This window comes from Mesoplodon mirus, assembly GCF_964341445.2.
Source record: "Mesoplodon mirus genome assembly, chromosome: X".
Lineage (NCBI taxonomy): Eukaryota > Metazoa > Chordata > Mammalia > Artiodactyla > Ziphiidae > Mesoplodon > Mesoplodon mirus.
The window spans coordinates 141,872,656-141,890,755 of record NC_138981.1 but is presented as its reverse complement, the minus strand read 5'-3'; positions in this window follow the sequence as shown (position 1 = coordinate 141,890,755).

The window sequence follows — 18,100 nt, the reverse complement described above, 5'->3', positions numbered from 1 at the left end:
GCTTTCATCCCAGCATCAATGGTCAGTTGATATTCAAAATACTTGCAGGCCTGTAAATCACACCTGCCCGGAAAACCAATCCTGGGGTCGTATGTCGACCAAAAAATTCAAAAGGCGTCCATATTTCAAACCGACAGTTTCAAGAGGCATAATTTATGCACATTTGTCTTCTGTTTCTTTTTCTTTATTTCTTTTTTCTTAAAAAAACGGGAATGGAAAAAGGCTGAACAGCAGGAATTAATAAAGCCATGCAAATCCAGTGTACACAAACGTTCACCTCACAGCCGTCAGAATGATCATCAGTAAAAAATGTCTACAAACAATAAAGGCTGAAGGGGTTTTAGAGAACTGCGTACCCTTTAGCTGCCGGTGGGATGTAACCTGGTAAGAGCCAGTAGTGAGAGCAGAATGGAGGTGCGTTTAAGGGTAATAATGGAGCTACCATGTGATGTGGTAGGCCCACTCATGGGACTATCACTGGAGTAGACCAGAATCAAAAAGACACAGGTGGGCAATCCCGCACTGCAGCAAAATGTACCATAGCCAGGACCTGGAAGAAACCAAAATGTCCATCAACAGAAAAATGCACCAAGAAGAAGTCGCCCATGTACACAATGGAATATTAGCCATGAAAAAGCACAGAACTGTGCCGTTGGCACCACCATAGAAGGACCAAGAGATAATCACCCAACTTGAAGTAAGAAAGCAACCGAAAGGCCGACATCCTATGACGTCACTTATAGGTGTTACCTAAAAATTGATACTCATGAAATAATCCCCAAGAGAAGGACACACATAAATTCAGAACACCAAATTATGTTTAACCAAATGGAAAGGTGTAAGGATTGTATGAATTAGGATATGGGGGTTAACAGACATATACTAATACATAGGAAATATATAATCACAAAATACCTAGGGAATACGAAGAGCGGTCTACTCAACACTCTATAATAACATACACGGGAAAGGATCCAAACAGGAATAGACAGATACACTGATAGGATGAACCAGAAACTGTACACCTAGGAGAATCTACATTTTGATCAAATTTGCTCTGATAATTTAAAAAATTAAATTTAAATAACAAACAACAATTTAGGAGATATAAGCCCTTGGGTGTTTGCGCTGGCACATTCCACTCTAATTCGCAGCTTACTAACACGATTGCCAGGAAAGCTCTGTGGCCCAAAAACCCAGAGTTGGAAATGAAGAAAGGCTGCCGCCTCGTGGCCGTTTCCCACAAGAGCGGCTTTAAACCCACAGCTAATGGTCACTTAACATTCACAAGGATTCAGGGCTGTAAAGGACACCTGCCCTAAAAAATTGTGCGGAGGTAGGGAATGGCCAAAAAGTTTCAAAACTCTCAAATTTTTCAAGGAGATTGTATGGAGGGCTAAGTTTTACTCACTCACTTTCAAAAAAGAGGAAAATGGATAAAAGCTCCACATCAGTAATTATTACACTCATGCAGATCTAACCTCCAAAAAGGTTTCAACTCACACATGTCAACTACCATCAACTAAAAGTCTACAAACATTACATGCTGAAGGGGTTTTAGAGAACTGTGTACCCTCTAGCTGCTGGTGAGATGTAAAGTGGTGACAGCCAATAATGAGAATAGAAAGGAGCTGCGTTTAAAAGTAAAAATTGAGCCACCATTCCGTTCAGCAGGCCCACCACTGAGACTCTCACCTGACAAGTCCAGAGTCGAGAAGGCACAGGCTTCAACAGCTGCACTGCAGGAATTTTCACAATAGCCAAGACACGGAAGCAACCAAAATGTCCATCACCATATCAGTTGAAAAAGAAGAAGTGGTTCATGTACACAATAGAATATTAGCCATGAAAAACAATGAAACACTGCTCTTTGAGGCACCATAGTTGAGCCTAGAGATAATCACAGAACATGAGGTAAGTCGGAAAGCAAAAGACATATCCTATGATATCACTTATAGGCGTTATCGAACAACTGACACAAATGAACTTATTTGCACAGAGAAAGACACTCACACACTTAGAAAACAAACTATGCTTGTCTAAAAGGAAAGGTGGGGGGAATGGAAAAATTAGAGATTAGGGTTACCATACGTGTACAAATACCTAATAAATACATATATCAAAAGACCGACCGTATAGTAAGGGAGGTCTATGGAACACTCTGCCATAATTTACATGGGAAGTGGATCTGTAGATGAATATATATAGATATAGATATAGATATAGATATAGATAGATATATATATGTTATGCACAAATGAACCAGATTGTCTACACCTAGCACAAACAATATTCTAATCATTACCCCAATTAAAAAAAACTAAAACAACAAACAGGAAATAATGTAACATAAACTTATGGGGGTTTCTCCTGGCACATTCCATTTCAATTTACAACTTAGGAACAGGGATTCCAGAAGGGCTCTGCTGCCCTAGTAACCAGATTTGGGAATGGAGAAATGCTGCCGCCTAGTGGCCGTTTACCACAACAGCAGCTTTAAACGCAGTGCTAATGGTCACTAAATATTCACACTCATTACAGGCCTGTGAATGACACCTGCCCTCAAAAACAGTCCTGGGGGCGAATATTGACCAAAACATCAATTTTGAGGGCAACCTTTCAAGAAGACAATTTCAGGACGTTAATTGTATTCTCCATTTTTTTCATTTTTTCTTTAACAGAAATTTTAAAAGGTGTGGGAAAATGAACCTTAGAAAGAATTAAAGACATGCAAATCCAAATTACAAAAGTCCTATCAGCTCACACCAGTCAGAATGGCCATCAGCAAAAATTCTGCAAACAATAAATGCTGAAGGGGTTGTGGAGAAATGCCTAGCCTTGGTTCAATGTGGGACATGGTAAGAGCCAGTAAGGAAAACACAAAGGAGGTGCCTTGAAAAGGTAAATACTGAGCTACCATTCAATCAAGCATGCCCACTGCTGGGCCTATCGACTGAGAGGATGAGAATCAAAAAGACACAGGCTGGACTTCACGAGTGGCACAGTGGTTGACGGTCTTCCACCGAAGAAGGGGACACGGGTTCATGCCCTGGTTCGGGAAAATCACACACGCCGCGGAGCGGCTGGTCCCGTGAGCTATGGCTGCTGGGCCTGTGCGTCCAGAGCCTGTGCTCTGCAATGGGAGTAGCCATGGCAGTGAGTGGCCCACGTACCGCAAAAAATAAAAAAAAAACACAGACTGGCAATCCTACACTCCAGCAATATTTATCATAGCCAACACTTGGAAGCTATGAAAATGTCCATCAACAGAGGAATGCACAAAGAAAAAGTGGTCCATGTACACAATGGAATATGACTCCAATAAAAAAATATAAACTCAATGTAGAAAACAAACATAAGTAAAGAAACATCAGCTTTTCGGGGTTTATCCAGGCACATTCCACTCTAATTTATAACCGAGGAATACCACTGCAAGGTAGTCTGTTTCCCTAGTTAAAAGTTTGGGAAAAGCAGAAATGCTGCCACCCTCTGTCCGTGACCTGCAACAGCAGCTTTAAAAACTGTGCTAAGGGTCACTTCATATGCACCAGTACTGGAGGGCTGTAAATGAAACCTGCCCTCAAAACGTCTTGAGGGGCGTAATGGCCAAAATCTTTCTAAATGTCACACATACTTCAAGAAAACTGTTTGAAGAGGTAAGCTGTACGCACAGCTTGAAGACAAAAAGGACATGCCAGAAAGCTCAATTTCAATGGATTATGAGACGCAGGCAAATCCAACCACAAACATGGACCAGCTCACACTAGTCAGAATAAACCTCAGCAAAAAAACTACAAACAATAAATGCTGAAGGTGTTGTGCAGAAGTGCATACCCTCAACGTTAAGTGGGACGTGACCTGGTAAGAGCCACTAATGAGAACAGAATGGAGGTGCCTTTACAAGGTAAACATTTTGCTACCATATGATCCAGCAGGCCCACTCCTGGGCCTATAACCTAAGAAGACAGAATTGGAAAGACACAGGCAGGCAAATGTGCATTGCCGCAGCATTACAATAGCCAAGTCATGGAAGCAACCAAAAAGTCCATCAACAGATGAGTGGACAAAGAAGAACTGGTACATGTACAGACAGAGTATTAGCCAAGGAAATAAAGGACACGATGCCATTTGCAGCACCGTAGATGAGTCTAGAGGTAATCACACAACTTGTAGTATGTCAGAAAGAGAAAAGACACATATCCTATGATATCACTTATAGGTATTACCTATAAATTCATACCAGTGAAGATATTTCCACAGAGAAGGCCAACCACAGATTCATTAAACAAACTTATGGTTCCCCAATGGAAATTTGTGAGGATTGGATACATTAGCATATCAGGGTTAACAGACGTATACAAACACAGGGGAAATATATAATCACCAAAGACCTACGGAATACCAAGAGAAGACTACTCAACGTTCTGTCATAACGTACATGGGAAAAGGATTCCAGGAAGAAAAGACATATGTGTATGTGTCAAAGAACCACATCTTGCACACCTAGAACAAGCCAAACTTTGTAATCAAACTTGCTGTGGTAAACATAAAAATTAAATTTAAAAAAATGAACAAGAAGTAGGGAGACATCTACTTAAGGGGCTTTTTCCTGGCACATTCCATTCTAAATTACAACCTAGAACACGACTTCCATTGAGGCTCTGTTGCCCTAGTCACCAGATTTGGTAAAGTAGAACTGCTGCCACCTTGTGGGCGTTTCACACAACAGCAGCTTTCATCCCAGCATCAATGGTCAGTTGATATTCAAAATACTTGCAGGCCTGTAAATCACACCTGCCCGGAAAACCAATCCTGGGGTCGTATGTCGACCAAAAAATTCAAAAGGCGTCCATATTTCAAACCGACAGTTTCAAGAGGCATAATTTATGCACATTTGTCTTCTGTTTCTTTTTCTTTATTTCTTTTTTCTTAAAAAAACGGGAATGGAAAAAGGCTGAACAGCAGGAATTAATAAAGCCATGCAAATCCAGTGTACACAAACGTTCACCTCACAGCCGTCAGAATGATCATCAGTAAAAAATGTCTACAAACAATAAAGGCTGAAGGGGTTTTAGAGAACTGCGTACCCTTTAGCTGCCGGTGGGATGTAACCTGGTAAGAGCCAGTAGTGAGAGCAGAATGGAGGTGCGTTTAAGGGTAATAATGGAGCTACCATGTGATGTGGTAGGCCCACTCATGGGACTATCACTGGAGTAGACCAGAATCAAAAAGACACAGGTGGGCAATCCCGCACTGCAGCAAAATGTACCATAGCCAGGACCTGGAAGAAACCAAAATGTCCATCAACAGAAAAATGCACCAAGAAGAAGTCGCCCATGTACACAATGGAATATTAGCCATGAAAAAGCACAGAACTGTGCCGTTGGCACCACCATAGAAGGACCAAGAGATAATCACCCAACTTGAAGTAAGAAAGCAACCGAAAGGCCGACATCCTATGACGTCACTTATAGGTGTTACCTAAAAATTGATACTCATGAAATAATCCCCAAGAGAAGGACACACATAAATTCAGAACACCAAATTATGTTTAACCAAATGGAAAGGTGTAAGGATTGTATGAATTAGGATATGGGGGTTAACAGACATATACTAATACATAGGAAATATATAATCACAAAATACCTAGGGAATACGAAGAGCGGTCTACTCAACACTCTATAATAACATACACGGGAAAGGATCCAAACAGGAATAGACAGATACACTGATAGGATGAACCAGAAACTGTACACCTAGGAGAATCTACATTTTGATCAAATTTGCTCTGATAATTTAAAAAATTAAATTTAAATAACAAACAACAATTTAGGAGATATAAGCCCTTGGGTGTTTGCGCTGGCACATTCCACTCTAATTCGCAGCTTACTAACACGATTGCCAGGAAAGCTCTGTGGCCCAAAAACCCAGAGTTGGAAATGAAGAAAGGCTGCCGCCTCGTGGCCGTTTCCCACAAGAGCGGCTTTAAACCCACAGCTAATGGTCACTTAACATTCACAAGGATTCAGGGCTGTAAAGGACACCTGCCCTAAAAAATTGTGCGGAGGTAGGGAATGGCCAAAAAGTTTCAAAACTCTCAAATTTTTCAAGGAGATTGTATGGAGGGCTAAGTTTTACTCACTCACTTTCAAAAAAGAGGAAAATGGATAAAAGCTCCACATCAGTAATTATTACACTCATGCAGATCTAACCTCCAAAAAGGTTTCAACTCACACATGTCAACTACCATCAACTAAAAGTCTACAAACATTACATGCTGAAGGGGTTTTAGAGAACTGTGTACCCTCTAGCTGCTGGTGAGATGTAAAGTGGTGACAGCCAATAATGAGAATAGAAAGGAGCTGCGTTTAAAAGTAAAAATTGAGCCACCATTCCGTTCAGCAGGCCCACCACTGAGACTCTCACCTGACAAGTCCAGAGTCGAGAAGGCACAGGCTTCAACAGCTGCACTGCAGGAATTTTCACAATAGCCAAGACACGGAAGCAACCAAAATGTCCATCACCATATCAGTTGAAAAAGAAGAAGTGGTTCATGTACACAATAGAATATTAGCCATGAAAAACAATGAAACACTGCTCTTTGAGGCACCATAGTTGAGCCTAGAGATAATCACAGAACATGAGGTAAGTCGGAAAGCAAAAGACATATCCTATGATATCACTTATAGGCGTTATCGAACAACTGACACAAATGAACTTATTTGCACAGAGAAAGACACTCACACACTTAGAAAACAAACTATGCTTGTCTAAAAGGAAAGGTGGGGGGAATGGAAAAATTAGAGATTAGGGTTACCATACGTGTACAAATACCTAATAAATACATATATCAAAAGACCGACCGTATAGTAAGGGAGGTCTATGGAACACTCTGCCATAATTTACATGGGAAGTGGATCTGTAGATGAATATATATAGATATAGATATAGATATAGATATAGATAGATATATATATGTTATGCACAAATGAACCAGATTGTCTACACCTAGCACAAACAATATTCTAATCATTACCCCAATTAAAAAAAACTAAAACAACAAACAGGAAATAATGTAACATAAACTTATGGGGGTTTCTCCTGGCACATTCCATTTCAATTTACAACTTAGGAACAGGGATTCCAGAAGGGCTCTGCTGCCCTAGTAACCAGATTTGGGAATGGAGAAATGCTGCCGCCTAGTGGCCGTTTACCACAACAGCAGCTTTAAACGCAGTGCTAATGGTCACTAAATATTCACACTCATTACAGGCCTGTGAATGACACCTGCCCTCAAAAACAGTCCTGGGGGCGAATATTGACCAAAACATCAATTTTGAGGGCAACCTTTCAAGAAGACAATTTCAGGACGTTAATTGTATTCTCCATTTTTTTCATTTTTTCTTTAACAGAAATTTTAAAAGGTGTGGGAAAATGAACCTTAGAAAGAATTAAAGACATGCAAATCCAAATTACAAAAGTCCTATCAGCTCACACCAGTCAGAATGGCCATCAGCAAAAATTCTGCAAACAATAAATGCTGAAGGGGTTGTGGAGAAATGCCTAGCCTTGGTTCAATGTGGGACATGGTAAGAGCCAGTAAGGAAAACACAAAGGAGGTGCCTTGAAAAGGTAAATACTGAGCTACCATTCAATCAAGCATGCCCACTGCTGGGCCTATCGACTGAGAGGATGAGAATCAAAAAGACACAGGCTGGACTTCACGAGTGGCACAGTGGTTGACGGTCTTCCACCGAAGAAGGGGACACGGGTTCATGCCCTGGTTCGGGAAAATCACACACGCCGCGGAGCGGCTGGTCCCGTGAGCTATGGCTGCTGGGCCTGTGCGTCCAGAGCCTGTGCTCTGCAATGGGAGTAGCCATGGCAGTGAGTGGCCCACGTACCGCAAAAAATAAAAAAAAAACACAGACTGGCAATCCTACACTCCAGCAATATTTATCATAGCCAACACTTGGAAGCTATGAAAATGTCCATCAACAGAGGAATGCACAAAGAAAAAGTGGTCCATGTACACAATGGAATATGACTCCAATAAAAAAATATAAACTCAATGTAGAAAACAAACATAAGTAAAGAAACATCAGCTTTTCGGGGTTTATCCAGGCACATTCCACTCTAATTTATAACCGAGGAATACCACTGCAAGGTAGTCTGTTTCCCTAGTTAAAAGTTTGGGAAAAGCAGAAATGCTGCCACCCTCTGTCCGTGACCTGCAACAGCAGCTTTAAAAACTGTGCTAAGGGTCACTTCATATGCACCAGTACTGGAGGGCTGTAAATGAAACCTGCCCTCAAAACGTCTTGAGGGGCGTAATGGCCAAAATCTTTCTAAATGTCACACATACTTCAAGAAAACTGTTTGAAGAGGTAAGCTGTACGCACAGCTTGAAGACAAAAAGGACATGCCAGAAAGCTCAATTTCAATGGATTATGAGACGCAGGCAAATCCAACCACAAACATGGACCAGCTCACACTAGTCAGAATAAACCTCAGCAAAAAAACTACAAACAATAAATGCTGAAGGTGTTGTGCAGAAGTGCATACCCTCAACGTTAAGTGGGACGTGACCTGGTAAGAGCCACTAATGAGAACAGAATGGAGGTGCCTTTACAAGGTAAACATTTTGCTACCATATGATCCAGCAGGCCCACTCCTGGGCCTATAACCTAAGAAGACAGAATTGGAAAGACACAGGCAGGCAAATGTGCATTGCCGCAGCATTACAATAGCCAAGTCATGGAAGCAACCAAAAAGTCCATCAACAGATGAGTGGACAAAGAAGAACTGGTACATGTACAGACAGAGTATTAGCCAAGGAAATAAAGGACATGATGCCATTTGCAGCACCGTAGATGAGTCTAGAGGTAATCACACAACTTGTAGTATGTCAGAAAGAGAAAAGACACATATCCTATGATATCACTTATAGGTATTACCTATAAATTCATACCAGTGAAGATATTTCCACAGAGAAGGCCAACCACAGATTCATTAAACAAACTTATGGTTCCCCAATGGAAATTTGTGAGGATTGGATACATTAGCATATCAGGGTTAACAGACGTATACAAACACAGGGGAAATATATAATCACCAAAGACCTACGGAATACCAAGAGAAGACTACTCAACGTTCTGTCATAACGTACATGGGAAAAGGATTCCAGGAAGAAAAGACATATGTGTATGTGTCAAAGAACCACATCTTGCACACCTAGAACAAGCCAAACTTTGTAATCAAACTTGCTGTGGTAAACATAAAAATTAAATTTAAAAAAATGAACAAGAAGTAGGGAGACATCTACTTAAGGGGCTTTTTCCTGGCACATTCCATTCTAAATTACAACCTAGAACACGACTTCCATTGAGGCTCTGTTGCCCTAGTCACCAGATTTGGTAAAGTAGAACTGCTGCCACCTTGTGGGCGTTTCACACAACAGCAGCTTTCATCCCAGCATCAATGGTCAGTTGATATTCAAAATACTTGCAGGCCTGTAAATCACACCTGCCCGGAAAACCAATCCTGGGGTCGTATGTCGACCAAAAAATTCAAAAGGCGTCCATATTTCAAACCGACAGTTTCAAGAGGCATAATTTATGCACATTTGTCTTCTGTTTCTTTTTCTTTATTTCTTTTTTCTTAAAAAAACGGGAATGGAAAAAGGCTGAACAGCAGGAATTAATAAAGCCATGCAAATCCAGTGTACACAAATGTTCACCTCACAGCCGTCAGAATGATCATCAGTAAAAAATGTCTACAAACAATAAAGGCTGAAGGGGTTTTAGAGAACTGCGTACCCTTTAGCTGCCGGTGGGATGTAACCTGGTAAGAGCCAGTAGTGAGAGCAGAATGGAGGTGCGTTTAAGGGTAATAATGGAGCTACCATGTGATGTGGTAGGCCCACTCATGGGACTATCACTGGAGTAGACCAGAATCAAAAAGACACAGGTGGGCAATCCCGCACTGCAGCAAAATGTACCATAGCCAGGACCTGGAAGAAACCAAAATGTCCATCAACAGAAAAATGCACCAAGAAGAAGTCGCCCATGTACACAATGGAATATTAGCCATGAAAAAGCACAGAACTGTGCCGTTGGCACCACCATAGAAGGACCAAGAGATAATCACCCAACTTGAAGTAAGAAAGCAACCGAAAGGCCGACATCCTATGACGTCACTTATAGGTGTTACCTAAAAATTGATACTCATGAAATAATCCCCAAGAGAAGGACACACATAAATTCAGAACACCAAATTATGTTTAACCAAATGGAAAGGTGTAAGGATTGTATGAATTAGGATATGGGGGTTAACAGACATATACTAATACATAGGAAATATATAATCACAAAATACCTAGGGAATACGAAGAGCGGTCTACTCAACACTCTATAATAACATACACGGGAAAGGATCCAAACAGGAATAGACAGATACACTGATAGGATGAACCAGAAACTGTACACCTAGGAGAATCTACATTTTGATCAAATTTGCTCTGATAATTTAAAAAATTAAATTTAAATAACAAACAACAATTTAGGAGATATAAGCCCTTGGGTGTTTGCGCTGGCACATTCCACTCTAATTCGCAGCTTACTAACACGATTGCCAGGAAAGCTCTGTGGCCCAAAAACCCAGAGTTGGAAATGAAGAAAGGCTGCCGCCTCGTGGCCGTTTCCCACAAGAGCGGCTTTAAACCCACAGCTAATGGTCACTTAACATTCACAAGGATTCAGGGCTGTAAAGGACACCTGCCCTAAAAAATTGTGCGGAGGTAGGGAATGGCCAAAAAGTTTCAAAACTCTCAAATTTTTCAAGGAGATTGTATGGAGGGCTAAGTTTTACTCACTCACTTTCAAAAAAGAGGAAAATGGATAAAAGCTCCACATCAGTAATTATTACACTCATGCAGATCTAACCTCCAAAAAGGTTTCAACTCACACATGTCAACTACCATCAACTAAAAGTCTACAAACATTACATGCTGAAGGGGTTTTAGAGAACTGTGTACCCTCTAGCTGCTGGTGAGATGTAAAGTGGTGACAGCCAATAATGAGAATAGAAAGGAGCTGCGTTTAAAAGTAAAAATTGAGCCACCATTCCGTTCAGCAGGCCCACCGCTGAGACTCTCACCTGACAAGTCCAGAGTCGAGAAGGCACAGGCTTCAACAGCTGCACTGCAGGAATTTTCACAATAGCCAAGACACGGAAGCAACCAAAATGTCCATCACCATATCAGTTGAAAAAGAAGAAGTGGTTCATGTACACAATAGAATATTAGCCATGAAAAACAATGAAACACTGCTCTTTGAGGCACCATAGTTGAGCCTAGAGATAATCACAGAACATGAGGTAAGTCGGAAAGCAAAAGACATATCCTATGATATCACTTATAGGCGTTATCGAACAACTGACACAAATGAACTTATTTGCACAGAGAAAGACACTCACACACTTAGAAAACAAACTATGCTTGTCTAAAAGGAAAGGTGGGGGGAATGGAAAAATTAGAGATTAGGGTTACCATACGTGTACAAATACCTAATAAATACATATATCAAAAGACCGACCGTATAGTAAGGGAGGTCTATGGAACACTCTGCCATAATTTACATGGGAAGTGGATCTGTACATGAATATATATAGATATAGATATAGATATAGATATAGATAGATATATATATGTTATGCACAAATGAACCAGATTGTCTACACCTAGCACAAACAATATTCTAATCATTACCCCAATTAAAAAAAACTAAAACAACAAACAGGAAATAATGTAACATAAACTTATGGGGGTTTCTCCTGGCACATTCCATTTCAATTTACAACTTAGGAACAGGGATTCCAGAAGGGCTCTGCTGCCCTAGTAACCAGATTTGGGAATGGAGAAATGCTGCCGCCTAGTGGCCGTTTACCACAACAGCAGCTTTAAACGCAGTGCTAATGGTCACTAAATATTCACACTCATTACAGGCCTGTGAATGACACCTGCCCTCAAAAACAGTCCTGGGGGCGAATATTGACCAAAACATCAATTTTGAGGGCAACCTTTCAAGAAGACAATTTCAGGACGTTAATTGTATTCTCCATTTTTTTCATTTTTTCTTTAACAGAAATTTTAAAAGGTGTGGGAAAATGAACCTTAGAAAGAATTAAAGACATGCAAATCCAAATTACAAAAGTCCTATCAGCTCACACCAGTCAGAATGGCCATCAGCAAAAATTCTGCAAACAATAAATGCTGAAGGGGTTGTGGAGAAATGCCTAGCCTTGGTTCAATGTGGGACATGGTAAGAGCCAGTAAGGAAAACACAAAGGAGGTGCCTTGAAAAGGTAAATACTGAGCTACCATTCAATCAAGCATGCCCACTGCTGGGCCTATCGACTGAGAGGATGAGAATCAAAAAGACACAGGCTGGACTTCACGAGTGGCACAGTGGTTGACGGTCTTCCACCGAAGAAGGGGACACGGGTTCATGCCCTGGTTCGGGAAAATCACACACGCCGTGGAGCGGCTGGTCCCGTGAGCTATGGCTGCTGGGCCTGTGCGTCCAGAGCCTGTGCTCTGCAATGGGAGTAGCCATGGCAGTGAGTGGCCCACGTACCGCAAAAAATAAAAAAAAAACACAGACTGGCAATCCTACACTCCAGCAATATTTATCATAGCCAACACTTGGAAGCTATGAAAATGTCCATCAACAGAGGAATGCACAAAGAAAAAGTGGTCCATGTACACAATGGAATATGACTCCAATAAAAAAATATAAACTCAATGTAGAAAACAAACATAAGTAAAGAAACATCAGCTTTTCGGGGTTTATCCAGGCACATTCCACTCTAATTTATAACCGAGGAATACCACTGCAAGGTAGTCTGTTTCCCTAGTTAAAAGTTTGGGAAAAGCAGAAATGCTGCCACCCTCTGTCCGTGACCTGCAACAGCAGCTTTAAAAACTGTGCTAAGGGTCACTTCATATGCACCAGTACTGGAGGGCTGTAAATGAAACCTGCCCTCAAAACGTCTTGAGGGGCGTAATGGCCAAAATCTTTCTAAATGTCACACATACTTCAAGAAAACTGTTTGAAGAGGTAAGCTGTACGCACAGCTTGAAGACAAAAAGGACATGCCAGAAAGCTCAATTTCAATGGATTATGAGATGCAGGCAAATCCAACCACAAACATGGACCAGCTCACACTAGTCAGAATAAACCTCAGCAAAAAAACTACAAACAATAAATGCTGAAGGTGTTGTGCAGAAGTGCATACCCTCAACGTTAAGTGGGACGTGACCTGGTAAGAGCCACTAATGAGAACAGAATGGAGGTGCCTTTACAAGGTAAACATTTTGCTACCATATGATCCAGCAGGCCCACTCCTGGGCCTATAACCTAAGAAGACAGAATTGGAAAGACACAGGCAGGCAAATGTGCATTGCCGCAGCATTACAATAGCCAAGTCATGGAAGCAACCAAAAAGTCCATCAACAGATGAGTGGACAAAGAAGAACTGGTACATGTACAGACAGAGTATTAGCCAAGGAAATAAAGAACACGATGCCATTTGCAGCACCGTAGATGAGTCTAGAGGTAATCACACAACTTGTAGTATGTCAGAAAGAGAAAGACACATATCCTATGATATCACTTATAGGTATTACCTATAAATTCATACCAGTGAAGATATTTCCACAGAGAAGGCCAACCACAGATTCATTAAACAAACTTATGGTTCCCCAATGGAAATTTGTGAGGATTGGATACATTAGCATATCAGGGTTAACAGACGTATACAAACACAGGGGAAATATATAATCACCAAAGACCTACGGAATACCAAGAGAAGACTACTCAACGTTCTGTCATAACGTACATGGGAAAAGGATTCCAGGAAGAAAAGACATATGTGTATGTGTCAAAGAACCACATCTTGCACACCTAGAACAAGCCAAACTTTGTAATCAAACTTGCTGTGGTAAACATAAAAATTAAATTTAAAAAAATGAACAAGAAGTAGGGAGACATCTACTTAAGGGGCTTTTTCCTGGCACATTCCATTCTAAATTACAACCTAGAACACGACTTCCATTGAGGCTCTGTTGCCCTAGTCACCAGATTTGGTAAAGCAGAACTGCTGCCACCTTGTGGGCGTTTCACACAACAGCAGCTTTCATCCCAGCATCAATGGTCAGTTGATATTCAAAATACTTGCAGGCCTGTAAATCACACCTGCCCGGAAAACCAATCCTGGGGTCGTATGTCGACCAAAAAATTCAAAAGGCGTCCATATTTCAAACCGACAGTTTCAAGAGGCATAATTTATGCACATTTGTCTTCTGTTTCTTTTTCTTTATTTCTTTTTTCTTAAAAAAACGGGAATGGAAAAAGGCTGAACAGCAGGAATTAATAAAGCCATGCAAATCCAGTGTACACAAACGTTCACCTCACAGCCGTCAGAATGATCATCAGTAAAAAATGTCTACAAACAATAAAGGCTGAAGGGGTTTTAGAGAACTGCGTACCCTTTAGCTGCCGGTGGGATGTAACCTGGTAAGAGCCAGTAGTGAGAGCAGAATGGAGGTGCGTTTAAGGGTAATAATGGAGCTACCATGTGATGTGGTAGGCCCACTCATGGGACTATCACTGGTGTAGACCAGAATCAAAAAGACACAGGCGGGCAATCACGCACTGCAGCAAAATGTACCATAGCCAGGACCTGGAAGAAACCAAAATGTCCATCAACAGAAAAATGCACCAAGAAGAAGTCGCCCATGTACACAATGGAATATTAGCCATGAAAAAGCACAGAACTGTGCCGTTGGCACCACCATAGAAGGACCAAGAGATAATCACCCAACTTGAAGTAAGAAAGCAACCGAAAGGCCGACATCCTATGACGTCACTTATAGGTGTTACCTAAAAATTGATACTCATGAAATAATCTCCAAGAGAAGGACACACATAGATTCAGAAAACCAAATTATGTTTAACCAAATGGAATGGTGTAAGGATTGTATGAATTAGGATATGGGGGTTAACAGACATATACTAATACATAGGAAATATATAATCACAAAATACCTAGGGAATACGAAGAGCGGTCTACTCAACACTCTATAATAACATACACGGGAAAGGATCCAAACAGGAATAGACAGATACACTGATAGGATGAACCAGAAACTGTACACCTAGGAGAATCTACATTTTGATCAAATTTGCTCTGATAATTTAAAAAATTAAATTTAAATAACAAACAACAATTTAGGAGATATAAGCCCTTGGGTGTTTGCGCTGGCACATTCCACTCTAATTCGCAGCTTACTAACACGATTGCCAGGAAAGCTCTGTTGCCCAAAAACCCAGAGTTGGAAATGAAGAAATGCTGCCACCTCGTGGCCGTTTCCCACAAGAGCGGCTTTAAACCCACAGCTAATGGTCACTTAACATTCACAAGGATTCAGGGCTGTAAAGGACACCTGCCCTAAAAAATTGTGCGGAGGTAGGGAATGGCCAAAAAGTTTCAAAACTCTCAAATTTTTCAAGGAGATTGTATGGAGGGCTAAGTTTTACTCACTCACTTTCAAAAAAGAGGAAAATGGATAAAAGCTCCACATCAGTAATTATTACACTCATGCAGATCTAACCTCCAAAAAGGTTTCAACTCACACATGTCAACTACCATCAACTAAAAGTCTACAAACATTACATGCTGAAGGGGTTTTAGAGAACTGTGTACCCTCTAGCTGCTGGTGAGATGTAAAGTGGTGACAGCCAATAATGAGAATAGAAAGGAGCTGCGTTTAAAAGTAAAAATTGAGCCACCATTCCGTTCAGCAGGTCCACCGCTGAGACTCTCACCTGACAAGTCCAGAGTCGAGAAGGCACAGGCTTCAACAGCTGCACTGCAGGAATTTTCACAATAGCCAAGACACGGAAGCAACCAAAATGTCCATCACCATATCAGTTGAAAAAGAAGAAGTGGTTCATGTACACAATAGAATATTAGCCATGAAAAACAATGAAACACTGCTCTTTGAGGCACCATAGTTGAGCCTAGAGATAATCACAGAACATGAGGTAAGTCGGAAAGCAAAAGACATATCCTATGATATCACTTATAGGCGTTATCGAACAACTGACACAAATGAACTTATTTGCACAGAGAAAGACACTCACACACTTAGAAAACAAACTATGCTTGTCTAAAAGGAAAGGTGGGGGGAATGGAAAAATTAGAGATTAGGGTTACCATACGTGTACAAATACCTAATAAATACATATATCAAAAGACCGACCGTATAGTAAGGGAGGTCTATGGAACACTCTGCCATAATTTACATGGGAAGTGGATCTGTACATGAATATATATAGATATAGATATAGATATAGATAGATATATATATGTTATGCACAAATGAACCAGATTGTCTACACCTAGCACAAACAATATTCTAATCATTACCCCAATTAAAAAATAACTAAAACAACAAACAGGAAATAATGTAACATAAACTTATGGGGGTTTCTCCTGGCACATTCCATTTCAATTTACAACTTAGGAACAGGGATTCCAGAAGGGCTCTGCTGCCCTAGTAACCAGATTTGGGAATGGAGAAATGCTGCCGCCTAGTGGCCGTTTACCACAACAGCAGCTTTAAACGCAGTGCTAATGGTCACTAAATATTCACACTCATTACAGGCCTGTGAATGACACCTGCCCTCAAAAACAGTCCTGGGGGCGAATATTGACCAAAACATCAATTTTGAGGGCAACCTTTCAAGAAGACAATTTCAGGACGTTAATTGTATTCTCCATTTTTTTCATTTTTTCTTTAACAGAAATTTTAAAAGGTGTGGGAAAATGAACCTTAGAAAGAATTAAAGACATGCAAATCCAAATTACAAAAGTCCTATCAGCTCACACCAGTCAGAATGGCCATCAGCAAAAATTCTGCAAACAATAAATGCTGAAGGGGTTGTGGAGAAATGCCTAGCCTTGGTTCAATGTGGGACATGGTAAGAGCCAGTAAGGAAAACACAAAGGAGGTGCCTTGAAAAGGTAAATACTGAGCTACCATTCAATCAAGCATGCCCACTGCTGGGCCTATCGACTGAGAGGATGAGAATCAAAAAGACACAGGCTGGACTTCACGAGTGGCACAGTGGTTGACGGTCTTCCACCGAAGAAGGGGACACGGGTTCATGCCCTGGTTCGGGAAAATCACACACGCCGCGGAGCGGCTGGTCCCGTGAGCTATGGCTGCTGGGCCTGTGCGTCCAGAGCCTGTGCTCTGCAATGGGAGTAGCCATGGCAGTGAGTGGCCCACGTACCGCAAAAAATAAAAAAAAAAACACAGACTGGCAATCCTACACTCCAGCAATATTTATCATAGCCAACACTTGGAAGCTATGAAAATGTCCATCAACAGAGGAATGCACAAAGAAAAAGTGGTCCATGTACACAATGGAATATGACTCCAATAAAAAAATATAAATTCAATGTAGAAAACAAACATAAGTAAAGAAACATCAGCTTTTCGGGGTTTATCCAGGCACATTCCACTCTAATTTATAACCGAGGAATACCACTGCAAGGTAGTCTGTTTCCCTAGTTAAAAGTTTGGGAAAAGCAGAAATGCTGCCACCCTCTGTCCGTGACCTGCAACAGTAGCTTTAAAAACTGTGCTAAGGGTCACTTCATATGCACCAGTACTGGAGGGCTGTAAATGAAACCTGCCCTCAAAACGTCTTGAGGGGCGTAATGGCCAAAATCTTTCTAAATGTCACACATACTTCAAGAAAACAGTTTGAAGAGGTAAGCTGTACGCACAGCTTGAAGACAAAAAGGACATGCCAGAAAGCTCAATTTCAATGGATTATGAGACGCAGGCAAATCCAACCACAAACATGGACCAGCTCACACTAGTCAGAATAAACCTCAGCAAAAAAACTACAAACAATAAATGCTGAAGGTGTTGTGCAGAAGTGCATACCCTCAACGTTAAGTGGGACGTGACCTGGTAAGAGCCACTAATGAGAACAGAATGGAGGTGCCTTTACAAGGTAAACAT